The sequence below is a fragment of the Phyllostomus hastatus genome, unplaced genomic scaffold (genome assembly GCF_019186645.2).
Source record: "Phyllostomus hastatus isolate PE091 unplaced genomic scaffold, TTU_PhHast_1.1 phas_contig_58, whole genome shotgun sequence".
Lineage (NCBI taxonomy): Eukaryota > Metazoa > Chordata > Mammalia > Chiroptera > Phyllostomidae > Phyllostomus > Phyllostomus hastatus.
In genome coordinates this window covers 2,744,320-2,770,677 of record NW_025333916.1, presented here as the reverse complement: position 1 = coordinate 2,770,677, position 26,358 = coordinate 2,744,320, and the positions used below count along the sequence as shown (strand labels likewise).

The following is a 26,358-nucleotide window of genomic DNA, read 5'->3' as shown; positions in this document are numbered from 1 at the left end:
CAGAGATGCAAAATTTTGGCTGAGATTAGAAAGATGAATTCAAAACCCCATGCATTAAAAAAAAAAAGAAAAAACCTCCACAAACAAAACAATATTCTAGCTAGAACACACAGATCATACATGACAAAGAGATCTAAAAATGTATGTGACATGATTGAGAAGCCACATGCCATTCACCATGATTGCAGATGAGTAAAGGGAGAGATAGAAGTGTTTTAACAATTGTTTTAGGGGCCAATTTAAAATAGCTAACATGTAAAGCTGAAGAATATATGTTATACTCTTTGAAAGGGGAGGAATCACTTAAGGTTTTTGAACATAATTATTCAAATTATGGTGATAGCTGTGTTTCAGGTAGGAAGAATGATAACTTGAAAGAGAATAAAGGGAAAATCAAGTGCAATGATAGTGCAGTTTTCCAGGTTGGGAACAATGAATACCTCACACAGAGTCTGAGACATAGTAAACCCTCAATAAATACTTGTGAATGAATTTAAAAAACAAATATAACTGAGTGGCATGGATATAGATTTAAGAGTCATTACCCCGATAAAATGTATGTGCTTTAGGAAGAATTTTACATAAGAGATGAAGGAGCACTAGGAAAAAACAGTGATCCAAGATTTCAAGATGAACTAAGTGGGTAATTTCATCGTCATTAACTGAGATGTGGAACTAAGACGTAAAGATGGTTATGGGAAGAAGGTAAGAGGGTGAAAAGATTGACAGGATGTAACAGCACATTGAGTTTGAGCTGATACCTTTATAAAGATGACCCATAGTAAGTGTGAAATCAGTGTCTGAAGGTTACTTAGGGCAAGAGAAAGTTTGAAATCATCATCTGATGTAAGTTGAGTGAGTTATAGAGAGCTTGAGATTACATCAGAAGGTAGTATAGCATGAGAAAAAAAAAAGATGACTGCCATAGTATGGTTCCCAAGGAAACAAGCTCTAAGACGGACATTAACAAGCATGATGGTTATTAGAGAGCATGCTTAGAATCACCGGATTGGGAAAAGTGAGATTTCAGGGAAAAGTATCAACCAAAGCTTCATCTAATCCTGCAGGGTGTTCTGAAGATGGTATGAACCTTTAGGGCAGCCCCAAGTTGGAGCAGAGGCTGGGCCCCACACCTCTGTGCCATTCATTCTCTGGAAGTGGCTGCCCTGGAAAGAAGCATGATCTTTGGCCAAATGATTCTTTTCAAATGAGGCACCTCCTTGAGGTGTTGGCAGTTGAAAGCTTTCTCCTGGCAGTACACTCAGCAGCAGGAGTAATAATTACTTTTTACCTGAAAGGCGCTCATGGTGGCACATCACACACCTGTCAGGAAAGGTAGCCACAAAATATTGTAAGAAAGCCTAAAATGAAAGAACTGAATAACGAAGAGTGAAATAGAGCAAGGATTTCTGGAAATATAAGAACACTTTGATACAGGTGCATTTTGGAAGCCAAAATTTAAAAAGGATGAGAAATACAACAGATGTATTATCTGCAGAAAGTTTACATTAAAAAAAAACAATAAAAGAACATCAGATTTGGCATAAAAATAATTAAAATGTTGAATTTTACTATGTACCAGGAGCCAAAATAAAAGGGAATTGAGAACTATGTTTGGCCAAAAGTGATATTGCTGGAAACAGAGAAATGAATGTGGGAAGTCAATATGCTGGGAAAGAAAATAATAGGCTGCAATAGAATGTGTTCTATTTTAAAAATGCGCCTACCTTTACTAATCTCCTACACTGCTCTGATTTCATCCAATGCAAGAAGTAAAAATGCTAAAACCCAGAAAGAGATTAATTAAACTGACTCAGTAATATGTTCATTTCATATGAGAAAACCTAGGTAATGAAACAGGCATTTGTCCTCTTATGAATTTTCTGGTAAGTTCCCTTGAAAGGTTCCAAGTTATGTTTTGTTCAAGATATTCAAGAAATGCTTTTCTAGATATCCACTTAGAGTTCAAAAATTGTCCAAGCAACTTTATGGTAAACTTCAAGTTACAATGTTTATCCAGATTATGCCTTGTATAGAGTCAGTGCCTTTATTTGGTTGGAAGCCCAGATCTATGGTAATGAATAAATATTAATACTCTTATTTAAAATTGTGTATAGGACTTGACAGTGTTCTTGACAGCATATTGCTAAAAACAGCCCAAATATCTTCAAGAATTATTTTAAAAAGCAAGAAAATTTTTTGACCAGTTATGCTGAAGATACTTTTTCTGATGTTTGCTTGCAAATATGCCACTTGACTCCAATTCTATGAGCTATTTCTTGTCTTATAAATAATCTTTCAGTGTTTCAGTTTTCCAAAAAACATGCCTAATGTTACGCAGTCTATAAGGAATAGAACTAGGGTTTAATAAATGACTGAATGACTGCTTGATTCTTCTATGCATTCAACAAATGCTTGCTGTTCAACATCTGCTTTATGCAATATTGGAACTCAAATCTATTTGATTGTAAAGCTCATATTCTAAATTTTTGTTTTCATGTATTTATTTCTGTACATTGTAATGTTTTAAAAACAAATTTACAAAATTTCACATGGCTTTCAAAGATGACAATTTGAGGCACCTGAGTAGGACATCTCAGGTGGTCACCATCACTCCTCAGGACAGGTGTCCAGAGCCCTCACACTGGGAGACACACCCAGAACAGTGTCTGGGACTGGTGAAGACTGAAAAGTAATGCCTTTCAAATGATTTATGTAACATAAAGTAGTCACTCATTATTGAGCAACAGTGAGAGGGTTTTTTCTCCTTTTTTAAAACATTTTTAATTAAAAATTCAAAGTGTAGGTGAATCATAGTGTGTCAGAAAAAGATAAACAACAAAAGAAAAGAGATATTCCTTTCATTTTCCTACTTATTGGTTATAGATCTTCTGTGAACAAGAAAAAAAAGTGTTTTAGTACCAAGTACCTACATTCAAGTCTTATTTAAATTATTAGAGTGTTAATGTGAGATCTGTTAAATTAATTACACAAGGAGTCATCAGGCTGAGGTGGATCTAATACCTTAGCAGCCTATGTAAACAAACCAAACTCTAAGTCTATACCTGCCTGAAGGTTAGGAAATCGAGCCCTAAGGACAACCAAGCACCAACAGCCACCTACGCTTTCCCAAATAATGCGGCCACTTCGGCTATAGACAACCCAATAATTTTCTTGCTTTGCTTCCACCTCTTCTGTATAAAAGTCTTTCCCCTAGCTCCCAGTGAGTACTCCTAACTACTTGGGATTTGGTACTGCCCTATTTTAGTTGATTTTTACTCAACTGAACTCTTAAAATTATGCTACTTTTAATAGTCAATGGTCTCTAACTCAATTCTCTTTTATATGAACCTCCTGATTAAGTGAAGCTTATTCCTATTTAAAGTCTATGTAATTAAACTATATGAGCAGCTATACTATATAACTATGCTTTTTAAAACATCAGTTAGCCCTGGGCAGTGTGGCTTACTTAGTTGGGGTGTTGTCCTATAAACCAAAACTCATGGGTTTGATTCCTAGTCAGGGCACATGTCTAGATTGCAGACTTGGTCCCTAGTTGGGGCACCTATGAAAAGAAATCAATTGATGTTTCTCTCTCTCTCTCCTTCCCTTCACCCCTCTCTAAAATCAATTAGCATGTTCTCGGATGAGGGTTAAAAATATATATCATTTAGAACTAAATATAAAGAATGAATTGCTAAAGAAAAATATGTTATATTTTCAAAGTAGATTTTAGTATCAGTGTTACAGGTGAAAATAAGTTATCAAAGTGTATACTTACTAAGCTTTTAAGCAGAAAATTTTCACCTCATTAAAGTTGTTTGGGTATTTCTATAGTAAAAATGAATTGATAAATTAATAGAATATTTATTTTTGGACAGTATTTGTTGCATTATACACTATTGCTCACCAATGATCTTTTCAGTAGCACTTAAACACACAGGTATTAATTCCAATAATTAAAAATATTCTCATGTAAAGAAAGATAAGTGCATACATCTGTATTACCCATTAACTCTCATACATTTATATGCATATTCACTTTGGATAATATGCAAGAATTTACTAATGTTGATAACAAATTAAAAAGTTAATACTCATGTCAACATTGTAACCTCCTGGTTATCTGTTTTCTTCACAAATGGTTAAAGTAGCTTTTAAAAATATTTTAGTGTTTCGTAAAGATAAAACAGGCATAATTAAGTAAGAAATAGATTAAAGATTAATCCTGTAGGTAAATGGATATATTTATAATCAACATGTACCTCAATATTTTTTCTAAGAAATGAGACACATTTGTAGAAACAGAGGAAAGGGTTTTCTTGCATCTGTCCCATTTGATGCCAAGACAGTCCACCCCCAGTGCTTACCCTAGAGAATAAGCATACCTAACCTGTGAGCTGGTTCTCTTCTTACTTCATTGTTCCATGGGCATGCTGACAAGTAGAGGGGAAACTATATATAGCTAAAAAATTAAATACATGTACTCCTGGTAGGACTGGTGGTAAGGATTCCATATATAATTATTTGTGGAACTAAGTGAAGACTGAAAAGAAAAGATTTTAGTATGTAACACTATATGCTCTTACAATGTGTGCAAAGACAATTATTTTTAAAAACGAGGAGGGGAATGGGGAGAACAGATGGAAAACTAATTGCTTTTGCAAGAATAGTATTAGTGGTTATGGTATTATAATTTTTATCCTGAGAAAATTATACATGTGACATGGAATAAAGGAAATGAGAAATTACGGGATATTTTAATTCTATCATCCACTGTGTCCTTGACAACTAGGGTTCCCAATGTGAAAGGAGATACAGGTAAAATGTAAAACAAACTAAGTAAACAAAATCTGTGCTATGAAATTTGTGTAGGAATCATCAGTATAATCATGCTCATGAGATACTTTAATGTGCATACACGTCAAATGTATTAACTCTGTCAATAAAAAAATTACATTAACTCTGTACACTGAAAAGATCTAAAGCAATGATCTGTCCAGTTGCAATGAGAAAATCAAATATTATATGCCTCTCAATGGGGAAAAAAAACAAAACAGGAAAAACACATGCAGTCTTGCAAAAGGGATCAAGTCTGAGGTACAGTTGGGATCAAGGTCATGAGTTGGGCTTTGACACGTGTGTTGCACAAGTGGAACAGCACAGTAACTATCTGAAAATATGGTACTGAAGGTTTTGTAAAGCTAGAATAAATACTTGGAAGTCATTCTTAAGGTGTGGTTAAAATAATAAAAATTAATGAGTTGTATCTTAACAGAAATAGCAGAGGTCTAAGGTACAAACCATTAGAAATCATCAAGAATCAAAACATGGCTAAATAATAATAAAGAAGATCCACTGCAAATTCCAGATAAAGTGTAAGAGATGTTTAAGAGAAATAATAAGATCTTGGGAGTCATATAAGGAGAAAGTTTAAAGTAGCAAACTTTTTCTGAGGTATCAGTTTTCAGCCCAAAACCTGAAAATACAAGATATAATCATCAGTTCCACAGCCTTATCATGTGAAATGTGAATAATAATTTTACCTTAAAGTTGAAAAAACAAAGAAAAAATATTGGAAACTTCATTTAGACTTCAAATTTAAATAACCACAAAAAACTCTTGCAAATATATATTGTGCAATTATTATCATCTTCATTTTCCAAAGAATAAAATTGTTTCATAGAGATATCAGGTGACTTTGGAAATCCCAGTAATCTGATGGAAATGAGAATGAAGCCAGTTTTTTTTTTAAATTATCATCATCAGGGTCTATTTTTTAAGACTAATCTATCTCTATGTTTTAACATATTGTTAAAATATTGAATAGTTCTCTTATGTGATGTATCAGTTATCAGTGTTCATTTAAGAAGAAACTGCAAATTCACAGGTTGATTCTGTTTTGAGGAAACTTCAGAGCGAGATGGACAATAGAGGGTGCCCTCCACTTTGAGCATAAGATGCACTGACTAATCATTTCCTGAACCATTACTAAATGATGCTTCATAAAATTCTTGGCAACTGAGTCTTTTAAACTGCAACAGATGTGAAATGGTGAGTAATATACCAACTTATTTTTCTCCCTAAAGGCAGTTGTGATTCAGATCATCAAACTCAAATCAAAGGCAAACTGACTATACTTAATTAAATTTTGATGCCAAAGGAAAGCCTTATACAATATCTGGAGATGTTAACAAAGAAACCTTTGCAAAATGAAATTAGCAGGTACTTAGTGTTAACTGATTCTAAGCCAAGAGTGAGGGGCATAAGTAGTGAGAAAAACTTTATGCTGATAGTAACAGCTGACTTCCAGGGACATGTCATTTTTAATAAACAGTGCCTTGGCTAATTGCTTGTTTTAGATTTTTCCACTGAGCAATTATAGATTCCCCATACAATTTATTAGGAAAACATTTATCTAAACCCTCCTAGACTTTTCAGTGAAAGAACAATAAAAGGCATTACCTTCTGGCTCTTAGGATGAACAAAATGCTTTCAGCCAAGTTATACTATATTTACAGTAAACTAATTTCTCACAAAGGATCCAAGTCCTCATGTACGGAAGAAAATAATGGACCATTTTCAATATGGTTTGCAACAGATGTTTTCACAAGCAAAATGAAGCTAGAATCCACAGGTTTTGAATGAAGAACTTATTTGAAAATAATGTGAACAGCTGGCAAACTTCCTATTTCCCCAAGAGATACATGCTGAGAAGGCTATTGTAGCATTGGTATCTCCCTCCTCATCCTCCCACCACTACCACCACCCTCCCAGTGTGCGTGTGCATGTGCATGCACACAGAAACACAGAGAACTGGAATCTTTAAAACTTACTGGACTCTACGTGGTCTGTCCAGAAAAACTCCAGCCATTGGTAGTATAATGAGAATTGTCTGCAGTGACATTGATGTAACCTGGCAGCCAAGGAGAGGGGACAGGCATGAGCATGCATAAACGATGATGATTTCACTGTACTAGTCAGTTGGGGGCAGTAGACACTGTTGAGTGAGCATGTGTACTATGTGGCTGTCGCATTCAAAATCACTGAACAAGTAGAACAATGAATTTGCATCAAATTTTGCATTAAGCTTGAACATTCCTCCTCAGAAACTATTCAGATGACCAGAAGGCTGCAGCTATGGGCAACTGGTGATTGGCAGCTTCATCACAACACAACTGTTCATGCATCATGTCTCAAGAAGAGTTTTTGGTGAGACATCAAGTCACCCAGGTGACTGAGGCCCTGTATAGCTCAGATTCGGGGCCCTGTGATTTCCAGCTTTTCCCAAAACTAAAATCACCTTTGAAATGGAAGAGATTTCAGACCATTGATGAGATTCAGGAAAATCTGACAGGGCAGCTGATTGCAATTGGGAGAACTGTATGATGTCCCATGGTGCCTACTTTGAAGGAAACTGAGGTGTCATTGTCCTATGTACAATGTTTTTTGTATCATGTCTTCTTCAATAAATGTCTCTATTTTTCATATTATGTGGCTGGATAGTTTGTGGACAGACCTCAAACTTGACCAATACTTGATCTTCTGGGAGCTTCCTCAGAACTCCTGATAACAGTTGTCTTGTCTAAGTACATGAATTTTATACTACAGATTATGTCAAAACACGCCTACTTCCACCTTCTGACCCTTTTGCTTTATATTCAATGTTAGTGAATAAATTTATTTTATTAATTTCAGGTTCCTTCAGACATATAACTTTATACACCAGAGATATAAGTTGCACCAGGAACCAAGAGCAGAAGTTCTCAACCTCTGCATAAGTAGGGTTTTGTTTTAGTATCAAAAACTTACAGATTCTGATCATGATAATAGTTGTACTTTCATTGTCAGATGATTAAGGAATTACAGTGATGATGAATAGCTAATAAGGATCCAGTTTTATTTTTTACTGATTAGTATTTTATTCATTAATCAACACCTATGAACACTTGAAATAATAATGTTATAATATTTATTTCATAATGATGAGATTTATACCCATAAAAATTTGCAAATATTATAAATAATTTTCTATCCTTTACTTTTTGCATCCTAATCTCAAGAAGAGCAGCACTAGTCTCCAGAGAGTTATTTTTTGTCTTAAGATCTTTTATGTCTCAGAAGAGAATTCAATGCAGACATAAGCATTATTGTCAGAAGCAAGACTATTTTCTCATTCAAGTTCAGTGGCTCCACCAAGCATCCTACAAACTAGGCTGAAACCAGCCAGGTGATCCTTTATGATTCTTCAAACATACTATTTCTCTTTTCTCACTAATAGCAACTGATTATATGCATCATTAATTTAGTAGCCCAAACTAGACACCTAGACACATCTGAGGTCTTTTGATTCATTCCATCTATCTCCCTGTTGCCTCTATTCCAACTGAGCCCCTATTTTCTCTCTGAGACAATTGCTAGAAACCTTGGTCACATTGCTGCCTGAGTTACCTTCCTAGGCCCAGGCTGCCTGCAGTCACAAAGCCCAACTCATTCTCAACTGAGTCTTTCCACCCTACCTCTCCTTCCTTCTCACTACCTACATCACGTCTTAGCTACCTATGAGCACTGAAGACTAGGAGCAAATGTAACATCTTCTTTGAGGTTACCTAATAGCTCTAAAACTATTTGCTCTTATGAAGTTTACATTTAATGTACCTAAGCAAACCATTTTAAGACAATGTAATATCTCTGATTATAGTTTGTAGCCAACACAGGGCAAGGACTATATCATAATTACTTCAATCTATTCAAAGCATATCTTTTCTTAGTTACCAGCAAACATCTCCTCTATCAAAATCTTTTGATAGTGTTCCCAGGTTATACAAAATCAAGTTCAAGGACCTTACATTTATCAAAACTATAAATAAGTGGCCCCTAACCTATCTTTTCACTCACATCTCTCTATCACTACCTTTCACTTGCCTACTATTTTACCAGTAACTAGCAGATATTTTAGAAACATAGCTTTTTCTGCCTTTCAAACTTAGTTTTCCTTCACAGAATGCTGTCATTATTCAGTTTCTATATTTTGCTATGATATTCTTCTGTCCTGATCCCTCTTCCACTCCCTAATATTTCTGACTGTTGAAATTCTCCTCCTCTTTTATACACAATTAAAACTCTACTGCTTCTGCGGAACCATCTTGGACTTACCCATAAGAATTAGTTGTTTTTTTCTCTAGTGTCTCAGAATAATTCACATACAGTTTGTTTAAAGCAGAAAACACAGGCTAGTCTATGCCTTGAGTGGTAACAAAGGGAGCCTAAAATCCCAGAAGTTATCCCAACATGTTTATCTCTTGCTGACAAAAAACCTAGGCCTGGAACTTCCCAGAATATCTATTCTCCAGGAAATGAGTTCATTTGTCACCAGTTGCTTTCACAGTGTGTCTCTCCCATGGCAACATGAGGCCTTCCCAACAACTGCAAGAGGGGAAGAGACACTGAGGGTCATGCTGGGGCTTTCCATGCTTACTCCATGGACAGAATTAGTCACAGGGCCCAATTTCATGCACATGGGCCTACAAAACAGAGGATGGCTGAATATTAGTAAGCACTCACACTAATTACCAGAGACTTGCTGGCATTATAGATATTTATATACTTACTTGCCTCTTTCATCTGACTATCAGTTCCTTGAGGGGGAAAAACCATTATCTTCTTTATTTCTGAACCCTAGAAAGTCAGCCAGTACCATGTGCTGAGTATGACACCAATGAGTTATTGTTAGACTGAATTAAATCTCAGGGGGTATAAGGCTGTGCTTACCTTTGAGGAGAAGCAACAAATTGTGTCCTCCAACTTCCTTAGTATGTTATATTTACACCGTCATAAAAAGGAAACTGTAGGTTTAAGGGAGTCAGCAAGGACTATGAAGCCAGACTTCCCAGCTGCAAATCCTGGCACTCTTACTTACTTAACTGTATAGCTTTGGGGAAATTATTCAACATACCTGTTCACCAATTTCCTCAAAAGTTTGATATAAGCATTATATAAGTTAATCCCTGTAAAATATTAGAATAATGCCTAACCTGTAAGTACCTAACACCTCACATGTGATTATTCATTTGTTGCATGAATAAGACTCCAATGTTTTCCCATTGTTTTTAGAGAAAAATCCAAAGTTCTTTTCATGTTCTACCAAGATCTATGTGACCTGGCCCTTGACAACCTTGCCAACCTGCCTGTCTACTATTTCTCTCTTTATTAATGCTGTTTCAATAATTTCAACCTTTTTTCTGCTTAACTTTGTTTTTTTGTTTGATCATTCCAAGTTAGCTTCTGCTTTCAGGCTTTTGAACATTCTGTTTTCCAAATTATTGCAATATCCCCAGAAAACCACAGATTGCCCCCTTCGTATCTCTGTTCGAATGTCTTATCATCAGAGACTTTCCCTGATCACTTCATCTAAAGTTGCCAAACTCTTTACTCACCCGTCCTCCAGCACATCTCCTTGTTTTCACCGTCTCTACCACACTTACCAGGACTTGGAACTATTAAGCTATGAGATCAACAACATTTTCTGTCTCCTCAATACTATGAAGCTGCTTAATAAAAATGAGTAGAAATGATTGGGTTATGCATTTATTCACTAGCCATTTATGGTCTTTACCATGTATCCTTCTAGATGTGAAGACTAAGACATGGCTGATTTTTAGAAACTGTGATTGTAGGCTAGATCAGACCTACTGCATGCAAATTGTGGAGGCTGTGGCCTACCAAACCTTCATGCAAAAGATTCTCCCTCTCATAGTTGGAGGGGTTAACAACACTCAATACTTCTGTTCCATCTTGAACATTAAAGAGTGCCAGAAGTTGCCACATGAAATACAACAATGGTTTTGCTACTTTTTAAATATTTAGATTCTGCAGATACTTACAGTACATAGGAGGTTCAAGATATGAATCACGTTGGCCCTGGCTGGCGTAGCTCAGTGGATTGAGCGCGGGCTGGGAACCAAAGTGTCCCAGGTACGAATCCCAGCCAGGGTACATTCCTGGGTTGCAGGCCATAACTCCCAGCAACCGCACATTGATGTTTCTCTCTCTCTCTCTCTCTCTCTCTTCCCCTTTGATGTTTCTCTCTCTCTCTCTCTCTCTCTCTCTCTCCCTTCCCTCCCTAAAAATAAATAAAAAAAAATAAAAAATAAACATTTCCTGTAACAATGCTTTAAAAAAAAAAAAAGATATGAATCACGTAACACCTAAAGACAGAAAGCTTCAGAGAAATCATCCTAAATGTATTACATATTCAACCAAATTCATTCTGTATACTTTATGACATAAAAACTTTTATATAATTCAGTAGCTCCTTATTTTTAAAAATAATAATTATGTAAACATGTCAGTAATAGAATGTGTCCAATGAAGAAGTCCAAATTACTCAAATTAAATACAGAGACATTTATGTTTATTCATTAAATCTATATCTGTATCACATATTAAAATATAAAACTTATGATGATCAAAAAGTGATAAATACTAGTTGAAGAGTGCTGAAAAGATGACCATATAGTGTATAGGAGAAAGTGCCCTGAATTAAAAATTAGGTGACTTGATTGTTTCACCTGAAATTGTCCACCACAGCTTGTTTATAAAATGGCTAGATGGTCTTTAAGGTCACTGCACAACCACAAATCTGTAATAGCAGCGTCTACCATTTACTGAAAACTTATTATACTACTACTAACATTTAATTCTTAATATAGAATTTTTATAGATGCCATTTTCTTTTTTATTTAGTCTTTATTGTAACTTTTCCATTACTCTTTAGTCCCCTCCTTATACCCCCCTCCTGTCACCCTGCAATCGCCACACTGTTGTCCATGAGTCCTTTTCCATTTTCATAGGATTTTTGCGTGTTCCCTTTATTCCTCACATAAGCCCTATGAGGTAGGTGCTATCATTATCATCCCCATTTTACAGAGAGAAAATCAAGGCACAGAGAGTGAAGGCAATTTGTTCAAAGTCATGTGGCTCAAACTCGATTAAGACTCAGTCTGGCTCCAATGCCTATGCTCTCCATCACCATGCTCCACTTCCTTGCTAAGCACTTCATCCATATTATCTTACTCAATATAAAACATTGTGGTGGCTCCAACTGCAAATCCTTGCATAGCCAACTAAAATTGACTGAAACAGTAAGCACATGTATTATATAAAAGAAGTTTGCTGGGCTGGTGATGTCACCAAAGGCTCAGGTTCTCCATCTTTCTGCCCTGCTGTACTCTGTGGGTCAGCAACCCCTCCCTTACAGTCACATGAATGAAGCGATGCAGACTTCACTCTTGGGAGTGACCATACTGAGCAAAGAAGACCAGCACTTTTGTCCATGAATATATTTTGAAGTGCTGGGTGGAAGGGAGAAACTTTTCTCAGAAGATATTCTAGTATTTTTCTCAGTCCAAGTGACCAGGACTGGGATTGTCTGACCCTAATCTGACTAAAGGAGAACAGAGAAAGTGAGGACCTGATCCTGGGAGCCTCTAGGGAGAGAGACCACCTGACAGGAAAGGTGTGTGTGTCAGAGAGAGCAGGAGCATGTGTGGTATGGAGGGAGTCGAGCTGGAGGACAATGGGATGGCCGTGGGTAAGTGATCAGCATCCTTGCCATAAGTAAGGATGACTGTCCTTTCCAGATGAGAAAAAAGACACAGAGAAGTTAGAAATTTGCTCTAAGTTGCTTAATTAGTAAGGGACAATGTTGGATTCAAATCCAGAGTATGGCGTTATAGTGGGAACTCTGACCACCGTGCCTACTGACTCCATAGTAACACGTAATCTTTGCCACATTGTTTGGGCACAATTATTGTCTGTGACTCCTGGGTTGACTTGTAAGTTGGTACCTTCATGTTATATCCAGCTTCCTTTTCTCATAAAAGTTATCTTACCTTTAATGGTTGCAAGATACTTAGGCTACATTTTGTTAATATATTATTCAACGATGGTTCTTGATATTTTTGAATTCTTAAAATCATATTCTATAGAAACTTAGAGAAAAGGTACAAGAAAAGCTCCTTTTTGAAGACTCAGTTGAGCATTGTCTATGTAACAACAACTGACAGACATATCCTTTTAATTCTAAAAGGAAAACTGCATAACATGAAACTGTGTAGAGGTTTAAAATAAAATTTTATATTTGTTTATTCTGAAATGTAATCTTATTAGCCCTGACTGGTGAGGCTCAGTGGGACGGGTGTCTTACTGCAAATCTGAAGGTTTCCCGTTCGATTCCCAGTCAGGCATGTGCCCGGGGTTGCAGGACAGGTGCGGCTTGGGGGCAGGCGAGAGAGAACTGATCCATGTTTCTCCAGTACATTGATGCTTCTTTCCCTCTCTTCCCCTCTTTCTAAAAGTAAATAAAATATTTTTTAAAAATGTAACCATATTAAAAAGCCATTTCATAGCTGTCACCCTAATTTAGAATGTAAATTCATTTCCTTTCAAACCTTTTTTAAAGTGTTACATAATTGAAATTATAACTTACATTAGCATGTAATGTTTATTTTTACTTAACATTGTAATAAAAATAATCTTATGTTGCTATATGTGCTTTGAAATTATCAAAATATGCAATTTTCATCAATTAGATGCATTTTACTTAATCACTCCCTGGGGCTGAACACTCAGTGGTTTTCATTGTTTTGCTATTACAAGAAACAATGTGTGACATGCATCTCTATGAATATTTTGAATTATTTTCTTCTATTAGATTCCCAGAAGTGGGGTGACTAAGTCCAAGAATATGAAGGTTGGGTTTTGGGGTTTTATTTTTTTTTTGGCTCTTCAAGGATTCTGCCAAGGATCTTTCTGAAAAGTTGGGGTCAATTACAGCATGATCAGTGATGTATGGGAGAACTCTTCTGCTCTCACCCTCAGTGGAAAACGAATTACTAAGTTGATGCAATAAAATGAGCTTTCACTTTGTGATGAAAGAGAAAGAGATTGAGAGAGAGAAGTATATATCCCAAGCACTCTGATAGGGGCTTACAGTTTAGAGGATACAAATTAAACACAAATAAGTATTGACAAAATAGTACTGTAGATGGAGAGTTGACAGAGAAACCATGTAGTGAGAGAAATGTGTCCTGACTACTGTGGAATCTTGGGAAAGGCAACAGCACTTGAAATACCTCTTTAAAGAGTGAGGAGGCAAAGAAAGGTAAGAAAGGTAAGAAAGCAAGAGCACAGAGGGTTGAAATGGTGAGGGCACTTGCTGAGATCAGGCAGTTTGAGGTTACAGGAAAATCAAGTGGGAGTCAGGGAATGGTAGAGACAATCCTGTGAAGTACAAGATCTTGGACTGTGGTACATGTGTGACATAATAGGAAGTGTAGGTTTAATCCTGTAGGTTATGGCAGACCACTGTGTGATTTTACAAAAAGGAGGGGCGGTGATACAAATTTCTTTATACTGGTCTTTTTCAATGTGTAGCCCAGAACATTGGCATCAGCATCACCTGAGAACATTAAAATGCAAATTCTCACATTCTACAGGGAACTTACTAGATGAAAATTCCAGGAGTGGGGCCTAGTAATCTTTATTTTATTAATAAGCCCTGCTGGTGAATCTGATGCTCAGTAATGTTTGGGAACCATGGACTCAAACTGACATTCTGGCACCTGGATAGAAGGTGCTTTGGTGGGGTAAGGTTGAGTGCAGGCAGATCAGTCAGGAGGCTGTTGCAAAGGTCAAGTGGAGAAGTGATGTGTCCTGAACTTGAGCAGTGAAATTGAAGCCAATCAAAGATGAGTTTATGTAGAAAAAGTATGCAGTACGTGAACTGACTGAAGACAGAATCTTGGGATATACAAATTCTTAAAAGGCAGGCCGAAGAAGTGCCTTTTAAGAAAGAGAACAATTGAGCACGGGCTGTGAACCAAAGTGTCACAGGTTCGATTCCCAGTCAGGGCACATGCCTGGGTTGCAGGCCACAGCCCCCAGCAACTGCACATTGATGTTTCTCTCTCTCTCTTTCTCCCTCCCTTCCCTCTCTAAAAATAAATAAATAAAATCTTTTAAAAAAAGAAAGAGAACAGATAGAGTCAGGAGGGTGAGTGTTATGAAAGCCAAAGGAGTAGAGAGCTTTAAGAGAGTCAGATGGAGAATTGTAGCCCAAAAATATAGACTAACAAGTATCTGAATTTTCAATGAGGGCACCATTTTTAACCTTAGAGAAAGTAGTGTAGTATAGTACTGAATATGGACCCAGAGTAAAGAAAGATAAAGAAGAAATAAGATTTGAAAAAAAATATAAGAAATTGTGGTATAATACTACTGTGGGGAATGCTGAATATAAAAAAAAAAAAATAGGAGGTAGGACCTGAGGTCTACAAACATTTTCTGCAAAGGCCAAACAGTAGTATTTTAGGCTTGTGGGCTTGTAGTCTCTACGGCAAAGATGAAACTTGCAGGGTAGGGAAAAACACAGCCAGAGGTGATGCATAAATGAATGTGCATGGCTCTTCCCAATAAACTTTTGTAAAAACAAGTGGTTTGCTGGTGAGCCAATAATCCCTGGATTAGACAATTGCTGTTGGAATTAAGGTTTTTTTTTCTTCTTTTATTTGTTTGCCTTTTTTTTTTAAGGAAGGCAAGTAATGCAGATATTTATAGGCTGAAAGGAAATAGTATGTAAAAGATATTAGAAGATACAATTATTCTTTAATTTGACAATATTTATTGAACCCCTACTATGTTCCAAGCATTATTCCTGGCACTGAGAACTTCAGAAATAAACCAGAGAGACAAGGTCATTGCTCTCAAGGAAGTAAAACATGAGTCAGTAGCCCTGGCTTGTGTGGCTCAGTGGATTGAGCACCAGCCTGCAAACCAAAGGGTCGCTAGTTGGATTCCCAGTCAGGGCACAAGTTTCAGTTGTAGGCCAGGTTGGCCCCCAGTTGGGGGCACATGATAGATAACCACACATTGACCTTTCTCTCCCTTTCTTTCTCTTTCCCTTCCCCTCTGTCTAAAAATAAATAAGTAAATAAATAGGTCAATAAATTACATGGAAAGAAGGCACTGTAGAGGATAGTTGCCATGAGGAACAGTGTAACAGGGTGATGTGATGCGAGTGCTGCTGGGTTACTCTATGTTCACAAAAAGGAAAGGCCTTTCTGAGGTGGTTGCGCTTAAGCCTTAACTGGAATGGAATACAGAGAGGTTCTGACTAGCAAGAGAAATCCCTAGCAAGACAGGGGAAGAGAGGTCAATGGGATGAACTGAGTTTAAATGGTGGAGAACTGCTTGCTATATCAGACAGAGAATAGGTAGAAAAGTTGGCATATATTTTCTTTAAGATCCTAGACGCAGGTAGCAAGAGGTTGAAAATTCATCGTGAGACTTCATGATGAGATAAAACACAAGTTTATCAACTGCAGTAGTTAGCATCGAGTCAAACAGAGGCTTTGGGTCAAATAGTGAGTAATTAAGGGGGAAAGGGAAAGGAAATTCGCTGGAGTCAAATAAAGAATTAGAAGGTGGCAGTGAAGGCCCATCCATATTGGAGATATCTGTGAGGAATGTCTGCTGCAGGAACACTGCCAACACGTTCAGGAAGAGATATTAGCAGCGTGTTCTGCAGAGCATATGGTATACCTCAGACACACTTAATCCTGCCTAAAGAATTATACCTAAGTTGTATTTGAAGATTCAATGGTATAGAGCACAGATTTTCCAGAGAGATGAGCTCACTCAAGAGAATATATTTCAGGAGACACATTTAAAGACTAGGTACTGTGGAAGCAATTTGTACAACATCATCCAGTTTGATCAATCATCATTATTAAAAGACAATGGAATGGAGGAGCTATACATTATTTTTGAAATACACAGAAAACTGCTTCAGTGCAGTTTTTTGAAAACTGCAGCCAGTGCTACAGGGCAGAGGGAGTGATAATACCTGTGTGAGAAGGTGAAACCTGGAAAACTCACAAAATCTGAGAAAGGGGGGAACCAGAACAGGTCCAGAGTCTGGCAAACAAGGTAAAGTGGGAAAGGAGGATTAGTCAGCTGGATAGAACACAGGGTTTCTAAACTCAGGGTTATCTGGGTAGGAAAAACAAAACAAAACATAGAAACCCTGGTCCTGGAACCCACCTCCTTATCTAAGTGGACTATAAGAGTTGAGTCTGAGATGGGCTATTACATCCTAGAATTTTTGTTTCAAAAAACTCTAGATAAGGTTTTACTTCCCCAAGTGCTAACTTGCAAGGAACTGAAAAGAAAATTCTAGAGATAAATTCTAAGGAAAAGTTGAAACAAAATGTTAGGCATAACATCAAAATAAGCCAAAATCGGATCAGTTAAAGGAGATTCAAAAACTAAGCCAAAGAGAAATGAGACAAAGAAAAGCATTTTGAGTTGAGGACAGTAAAATATAAAACAGTTACATTCTGTGCCAGTGAGAGTAAAGAAACTGTGGATTTTTCTGGTATGTCTCAGTTCCTGATGTTACCCAGGGGGCAGCCCTGACAGTGTGAAAGTGGGTCCCGGAGGCATCCCGACCTATCTGGCATGGTAGACCAACAGACATGTTGGTTTCACTGTGCAAGGAGTATTTCCTCTCTCAGTCATAGAAAAGCCAGACTTTACTTTTAAACCCAGCTGGTACATTAGACAAGAGCTACCCCCACACTGTTTTCATGGCTGTTCCCTGTTCCTAGGATTAGAGCTGACCATCCTGCCTCAGAAAGTGGGAATGAGCTTAGAACAAGGTAGCACATGACAATCAATCACAATGATCACAATTTAAGACAGAATTACTGATTTGGGTAAGGATTTCTAGTACTCCTAGAATTTTTTTAGTATTCCATGGAGATTTTCTGCCTGTTCTAGAATATATATGATGTATCTAATTTTATTTATGTATCAGAGGCAAAATAAAAAGCCCATATGGTGTTATGGATTTGACACAATGTATCAGTGTATCTCAAAATGTGTTCAATGGAATATTGCTACTGTGAGATATTAATGGGTATAATGAACAAAAAGGATTCTATGATCAAAATTTAGGGTGAGTTAAGGGAAATAAGGAGATTGAATAGAGAAGGAACACACAGATAAATACAACAGTAATAAGTTTTAGTTATTAACTGGGGAATTACTCATGGGTGTTTATTTTACTTTTTACATTTTATAGTACACATAGGTATTATGCTTTTACTCTGTGTATTAAATATTACATATCAAAATTGTAATTTAAAAAATCATTACCTGGCCCAAAATAGTTAAGCCAAGTTGAGTCTCAAAGTAACAAGGTAGCCTATAGTACATTTAGGTGGTTGCTGATGGCCAGTATCCAGAAGGATGTTAAAAGCACAAAAGCTCATGAATAGCCTGAAGGCTTGTAGGACTTAAAAATACCTAAGACTGAATTTTCTGCCATTTTCAGAGATGGAGGAATCAAAGACAGACTTAGGATTATTTCAATGAAATTAAGAAAAATGGTATGTCACAAACCTGGATTCATAAGCCAATATTCATATTTGATACATGTTTTGCTTTTCAAAATAGTCAACTACTATACACCAAATCCAATACCCAGTAATATAAGGTATTGACTTGGACAAAAGGATCCTAAGATATGTGCTCTTTCTGCATATTAACTTCTGTATCACCATGATATATTACAATAATATAAACTACTGTTTTAAATCACTGAACCAATTCTATTTGTAAAATGGAGTTCAGCCACAAAATGCTGAGTTATTCTGAGACACCAGTTATTTATTCAAAAGATGAGAAACCACAACAGAACTAATTCACAAGTATAGTAAGGAAGCCTTTATAGTTATTATAAGCATCAAAACTCCCAAACATGTCTCTTTTATTGAGATATAATTGACATATACTATTACATTGGTTCAAATGTACAACATAATAATTCAATATATGATATATATTGTGAAATAATCGCCACAATTAGTCTGGTTAATTTTCCTTATCACATATATTTACAATTTTTTTCTTTTGCTGAGAATTTTTAAGATCTACTCTCATAGCAACTTCCAACATGGACAGGACCTGAGGGTGTTAAGATAAATAAAATCAGTCAGGCAGAGAAAGACAAGTACCATATCATCTCACATATATGTGGTATCTAAAAAAAAAGTCTTTATCTTTCACTAAGTAGGAACACTCAGTATTCAAGCTCCATGATGCAGTGGTTCTTAAAGTGTGGTTCTCCAGACCAGCAACATCAGCATCACCTAGGAAATTGTCAGAAATGGACATTCTTAGGCTTCACCCAGACCTACTGAATCTGAAAATCTAAAGGTGCGGTCCAGGAATCTGTGTTTTATCAAACCCTCCATGTAATTCAGTCACTCGTAAAGTTTGAGTCCCACTGCCCTAGAATAACTGAGAGATCCACATACAAAGAATAATCATTTTCTGGTTATGTAGCCAAGGCATTTCATAGTTTTTATACATCTTTATGCTTTTAAAGTTTCTTAAGAGTTTGTCCAGATGACACAACCTAACAATGACCCTTCAAGTCTTGCCTATCCCTGTTCCGCTCACCAAACGTAAGACTGTGAGAAGTGAGCCTCTCAGGAACCACTGAGAAGTGTTCTGCAGAGAAGGGTAAATTCTGAAACAAATTTAACAGTAAACCAAGTGCTTGAGTGATTTTCCCAAAGCCTCAGAACTCTTCTGGGTAGAAGGAAAAAGATTTTATTTCTGTGTTTCTACAAGAGGCTCATATGAGTGTGGAATTTTTTAATTGTTAACGTTCGAGGTTGATGACAGTTGAGAGCACTGGGGTCTTTGGGGAACAAAGATGAGACCAGCACAACATGGTAAAACCTCCTCTCAAAAATGTTAAAGATTATCCAAAGCAAATATGGACATTCAGGTTTTTCCATGTGTAAGGAAATCTCTTTCCCTCAGAGGCCCTGGCTTCACAGAATAATTTCTATAGGAAATCAGGGATTCTATGGGAAAAGGATACAGATAGAGAAAATATGGAGGTTTATGGATTAAACCTAAGAATATGGATTAAAAAATTTTGCCAGGAAAATTCAGCTTCAAGGGATCTATAAAAAGGGGACTCTTGGAAAACTTGAAAAAGTATTTTAATTTTTAAGAAGTTTTCAGAAGTTCTAAAGAACTCAGAAGTTTTAAAACAAAGATATGAGAAAGAAGCCTGTGATTTGTAAAGATGAGGTAGCCAGAAAGAAGTGCAGAATAGTAGGCAGAATCTAAATACATGATTTGAAAATTAATTATTTATTACTTAAAATATCTCCATACTTTCAAATTTATCATTCTTGAAAATATCATTGTTGAATGTCAATGTGTGCTTGTGCTTTCCTTTCCTGCCTAATAGACAAAGATAACATAGAAATGGGCTTTATTTTCTATCACAAAACATTCAGAGAAAGGCTGTAGTTAGGTGAATCCTTGCAAACTAAAGTACATTGTCCAAAACTAAAATGCTATAACTGAGCGATAGTCCCTGTATGATCTCAACATCAGATACATCACAGTCTTGTCAATAATAGGCCTTAAGTTCAAAGACACAAATATCACCCTCACTATTATCAGAGCTGCCATCTTCTACAACTTGAGGATGTCATTCTTCTTGCAGTTGTTTGAATAAACTTCCTGGAGCTAAACATCACCATGGCCCTGAATTATTTAGAATGTCATAAAATTATAGGACATTAGACCTAGAAGTTTAAAATTCATCTAATGTAATGCATCCATTTTGTTGATGAAGAAACTGAGACTGCTGAAGTCATAATTACCTGGCAAAGTTGGAATTAAAGAACAGATTTTGTGACTCACGTCCAACAGAGACAAAGCCTGTATCTCTCTCTTTCACCACAGCTTTTACTACTCTTTACCTTGCTCACTATGCTGTAGCACATTATGATGGCTAGATTCCAAGAACAAGGGTCCCTAGAGAACCAGCAGAACCTCTATAACCTTTTATGACCTAGCTTCAGAAGTCATAAAGAACCTCTTCCACCAGGGACAAAAGCTTATTAGGGTTCAAGAGAAGAAAAATAGAACCACAAAACAACATAGCAACAGCAATCCTGAGAAAGAAGAACAAAGTTGGAGGAATCTAACAACTAGTAACACTAGTAGCGCTACCTAATATCAAATTATACTGTAAGTCCATAGTAATCAAAATGGCATGGTACTGGCATAAAAACAGACACATGGATCAATGGAGTAGAATAGGCCCAGAAATAAATCCACACCTGTATAGTCAATTAATATTCAACAGAGGAAGCAAGCATATACAATGAGCTAAAGATGGTTTATTCAATAAATGGTGTTGGGAAAATTGGACAGATACATGAAAAAAATGAAACTAGACCACCTTCCTATGCCACACACAGGAATTCAAAATGGATTAAAAACTTAAATGTTAGACCCTAAACCATAAAAATGGTTTTTATGGTTTATAGAAACGGCTCATAGAAACTTTTATTGGGCATAGCTCTCCAGTCAAGGGAAACAAAAGAAAAAAATAAACAAATGAGGTTTCATCAAACTAAAAAGTTTTTGCACAGCAAAGGGAATCATGAACAAAATAAAAGACAACCTTCAGAATGGGAGAACATATTTGCCAATACATCTGATAAGGAGTTAACTATGTAAAATTTATAAAGAACCTATAAAACTCAATTCCAAAAACAAAAAACAATCCAATAAAAAAGGGGCAAAGGACCTGAATAGGCATCTCTCCAAAGAGGACACAGAGATGGTCAATAGACATATGAAAAGATGCTCAACATCATTAATCATCAGAGAAATGCAAATAAAGCCACAATGAGGTATTATCTCACACTGCTCAGAATGGCTATCATCAACAAATCAACAAATAGCAAGTGCTGCCGAGGACATGGAGAAAGGGAACACTTTTGCACTGTTGGTGGGAATACAGACTGGTGTAACCACTGTGGAAAGCAGTACGGTGATACCTCAAAAAATTAAACATGGATCTGCATTTTGACCCAGCAATCTCACTTCTGGGAATATACCCAAAGGAACCCAAAACTCTAATTCAAAAGAACATACAATCACCTCTATGTTCATTGCAGCATTATTTACAATTGCCAAGATATGGAAGCAGCCCAAGTGCCTATCAGTTGATGAGTGGATAAAACAACAATGGGGCATTTACACAATGGAATACTACACAGCTACAAAAAAGAAGAAAATTTTATCCTTTGCAGCAGTATAGATGGACCTGAAGAACATTATGCTAAGTGAAATAAGCCAGTCAGAAAAATATAAATACAGTATGATCTCAGTTATATATGGAATCTAATAAACAAACTGAATTCACAAGCAAAACAGAGACAGACTCATAGATAGAGAGCAGAATGACAGCTGGTGGGGGGCGGGGTGTGAGTTGTGGGTGGAAGTTTCAAGCCAAAAGGAAAAAGGACTCATGAACATGGACAATAGTGTGGTGATTGTGGGGGGAGGGGGGTAAATAGTAATGGAAAAAATATATAATAATATAAGTAAATAACCTGAGGATAAGGGGAGTGGCTACAAAAAAAGAAGGGAAACATGACCAATCTCTTGATGGAAGGAGTGTCATAGTCACATTGAAAGAAGAGCATAAGGAAAAGGAGATATTGTTGTGATCATCTTAAGAAAATTCAACCAGCCACAGATTGAATACATACATCTAATTTTGTACCCTCCTAAAATTTCACTAAAGCAATAATAAATTGATTTACCACCCAATGCATATACCCACAGACACAGGGAGAATGAAAGATGAAACAATAGCAACAGAATTTTAGAAGCTGGAAAGCAGATGTTCAACTGGCAGAAGACTTAACAGACCCCAGAAAACTGAATTTTAAACTAGCAACAAGGAATGCTAAAAATTCACCAGATTTCTAACACGAAATCCCCAAAGTCTAGGATATGGTAGCATCAGAAACCATTGTAAGTGTGAGTAGAAGGAAAAAGCTAAAATAAGGAGCATTTTAAGTAGCAGTCAAATCTCTAGATCCCTTCCCAGGATTTAGACAGCCAAATGACTGCAGTGCTTGAATGCCTGCCCAGTAATGGGGAGGCAAACTCCTTTAAAGGAAAGAGCACAGGGGGCTTTGAACACCTCACAGGGGGAGGGCAGAGGAAACATGATAGAAAAAGAGGAGAATTAAGTATGAACACTGATGAGTAAGGGCTCCAGCCCTCCTTCCCTGGATGGTTTCCTAATAACTAGTGGCTAGGCACTCGCCCTTTAGGCTGAGGACTTCCTCAGGGAATCTGACCACTTCGAGATAATGTATTCAGAGATCATAAAACTAAAATGCCCAGCTACCCAATCCTACTGTGATGTTCATGGATGACAATCCATTCATGTCTCAGCCCTTCCATCAACGTTTCCAGTCCTCTAGAAATACCAGATATCTTTGGAAAACCTGCAACATGGAAAATAGGAAAAACAGAAAAAGAAACTTGGGGGAAATATACTGTGCAAGCAGGTGAGAGCTTTAATGACATATGTATTATTAATATCCACCAAGGTATAAGAGAGAATATTGCAACTGTGGAGAAAAAGAAAAGGGATGTTCTGAACCAATAGAGCTCTTACATACTAAAAATATGATACAAGATGAGGCTTACCTAAACGCTCTCTAAAAAAAAAGTAGAACAAAGTGCTAAGTAGATGGCAATGACTCTCAGGTCATTTGACTTGAAAGGAAATAATGCATTTGATCTGGTAAACTAAGAAACATAGATTTAATGAAATTATTTCAAATTAAAGCATAACAGAAATTAAAATTTTTCTGAACACCAATTAAAAAGGCAAGAATTCAAAGAAAATGTTTATTTCATATGACATAACAAAAATAAGAACAGTAGCAAGAAATAATTTTAAATTAAAAACAAAAATAACAAGAAAATACTGAAGGTCCAATATTTTAAAAATTATATATTACAGAAGTGGAAAACTAAATAAAGGGAGAAGAAACTGATAAGTAAAATAATTTTTAAAAAATTTCCAAAACTCTAGGAACATAAGTTTTCAAATTGAAAGATCCATTACATGTTCAGTGTAATAGATGCAAACAGACCTGTGTCACAGCACATCATTGTGATACTTCACAGTACTGAGGACAACAAGAAGATTCAGCAACTTTCCAGACAGAGAGAGAGAGAGAAACCCTAAAAAGGAATAGAAATTAAAATGCTTCAGGTTTTTGTCAGCAGCAACACTTAAACTGGGAGCATTGAAAGCCAAAGAGAAGTACTTTCAGATTTCTGATGGAAAATTGGTAGAGAATTGTATGTCAAGACAAACTATCAATAAGATAGAATAAAGGTCAAGACAATTTCACACATGACAAAACCTCAAAAGTTGCACTTTCTTTTTTTTAATAATTTTCTTACTTTTTATTTTTTTATTATTTATTTATTTTTAGAGAGGCAAGGGAGGGAGATAGAGAGAGAGAGAGAAACATCAATGTGCGGTTGCTGGGGGTCATGGCCTGCAACTCAGGCATGTACCCTGGCTGGGAATCGAACCTGCGACACTTTGGTTCGCAGCCCGCGCTCAATCCACTGAGCTACGTCAGCCAGGGCAAAAGTTGTACTTTCCTACATCCTTTTTCAAAGAGCTCCTAGGTAGCTATGCTCCACCAAATTAAAGTTGAAAAGGAAACAAACAAAAAATAAATGCACAGGAAACAAGGAATAAAAAGTCAGGTCCCCAGGATGAAAGTGACTCAAATTCCCTGGCAGCAGATAGCCAGGCATAGAGGGTGACCAGTCCAGACTAGAGCAGGTCAGAGGTTTCAAGGAAATGCTTCTGGAATGCTAAATCGATAGAATGCTTGATGCACAAGAAAGTTTGTGAGTGACAATATTATACATGCATATAAAGCCTAGAAAAACTAGATAATTTTTTGCTTCATAGAAAAATTAAAATGTTCCAGAAGTGAAAAGTAATAAAGTTTATTAAACAGATCAGCTGTAACAAGCATTTACATGGTCATAATAATGTAAACAATGAATATTATCTATTCAAAATTAACACACAACTGTAGTGGGAGACTGGAGAGAGGGGAAGGGTGAGCCTACTTGGTAGAGATGAGGGAAGAGCATTAGTCAGCCAGGAATGATCACACCCCAGCATATTCAGAAACGTGAGCATTAAGGCACATTTCCAAAGTGGCTTTACCATATGACAAGGAACTGAGACCAGAACTTTGCTTCCTGAGTTCTCTATTATCTGAATCTGTGTTATTCCAGTAGGAATCATCTCTTTAAAAACCAAAGACATGAAGTGTTTCCTGCAATTGCACCCGCCAGGCTGTGGGTCCACTGTCACCACCATGTCATAACCTCCAGGGAGTTCAACTAGGGGCACTCCCACCAGCTTTGGAGGAAGTCAAGAAACAGCTTCTGTCCTAATACGACCCTAAGCAGAAGGTGAACTCTGCAGCTGGAGCAAGGGACTCACAGGCCTGTTTGTTGGTTCCGACTCCTAGAAGAGTGTGAAAGATGGAATTATTCTGTGCACATTCACGAATAAGCTGCAGTTGGGCTCAGTCCCCGAGAGAGACTGCTCTATGTAAAACTGGCACCAGTGAGAAAAACTCTCCAACTTCATCAAGGCCATGGACAGCTATGGCATGTACTCCATGGACCTGTTCGAAGCCAATGACTTGTTTCTGAATGGAAACTTGACACAGGTGCAGGTGTCTGTTCTGGTTCTAGCAGGGAGGGCCAAGACAAAGGCACTGCTTGGTGGCGTGGTTGTCAGCATCAAATACTTGGAGAAGCAGGAGTGGAATGTCGATGATGCCACCATGAACAGGGACCAGTGTGTCACTGGGCTCCAGATGGGTACCAACAAGTGCATCAGCCAGTCAGGCATGATGGCATGTGGCATGAGAAGGCACCTGTACCACCCCAAGGACCATATCCTGTCACCCATGGGCCACTCAACCATCAACCTGCAAATGGGCACCAATAAGTGTGCCAGCCAGATGGGCATAACAGCTCCCTGGGCCCAACAACACATCTATGACATGAAGCGGGGAACTGACAAATGTGACAACTCTCTGCAGATGGGCTGCATGCAGGACACCAACCAGAGCAGCCAGGTTTTGGCCTGGGCTGGCAGATATATGACCCCAAGTACTGCCCACAAGACCCAGTGGCCTACAGGGTTGCAGGATCAGTTGGTAACTGCCCAAGCCCAGGGAAAGTCCTGGAAGACCCTCCTACTTCCACCGAAAGGAGGCAGGCTACTATGGCCCTGCTTGCAACGTGTCTTCCCACATCATCACTCCATCTGGGATCTCAGGTTTTTCTGTGTTTTCATCTTGTTTTCCTACGTGTTCAAGTGCTTCCAGCTGA

The 26,358-nt window shown here is 37.2% G+C and overlaps 1 pseudogene; it reads left to right on the top strand.

The window, feature by feature from the left end:
- Window positions 1-688: 688 nt before the first annotated feature.
- On the top strand, window positions 689-26,358 carry LOC123824917 (annotated as a pseudogene).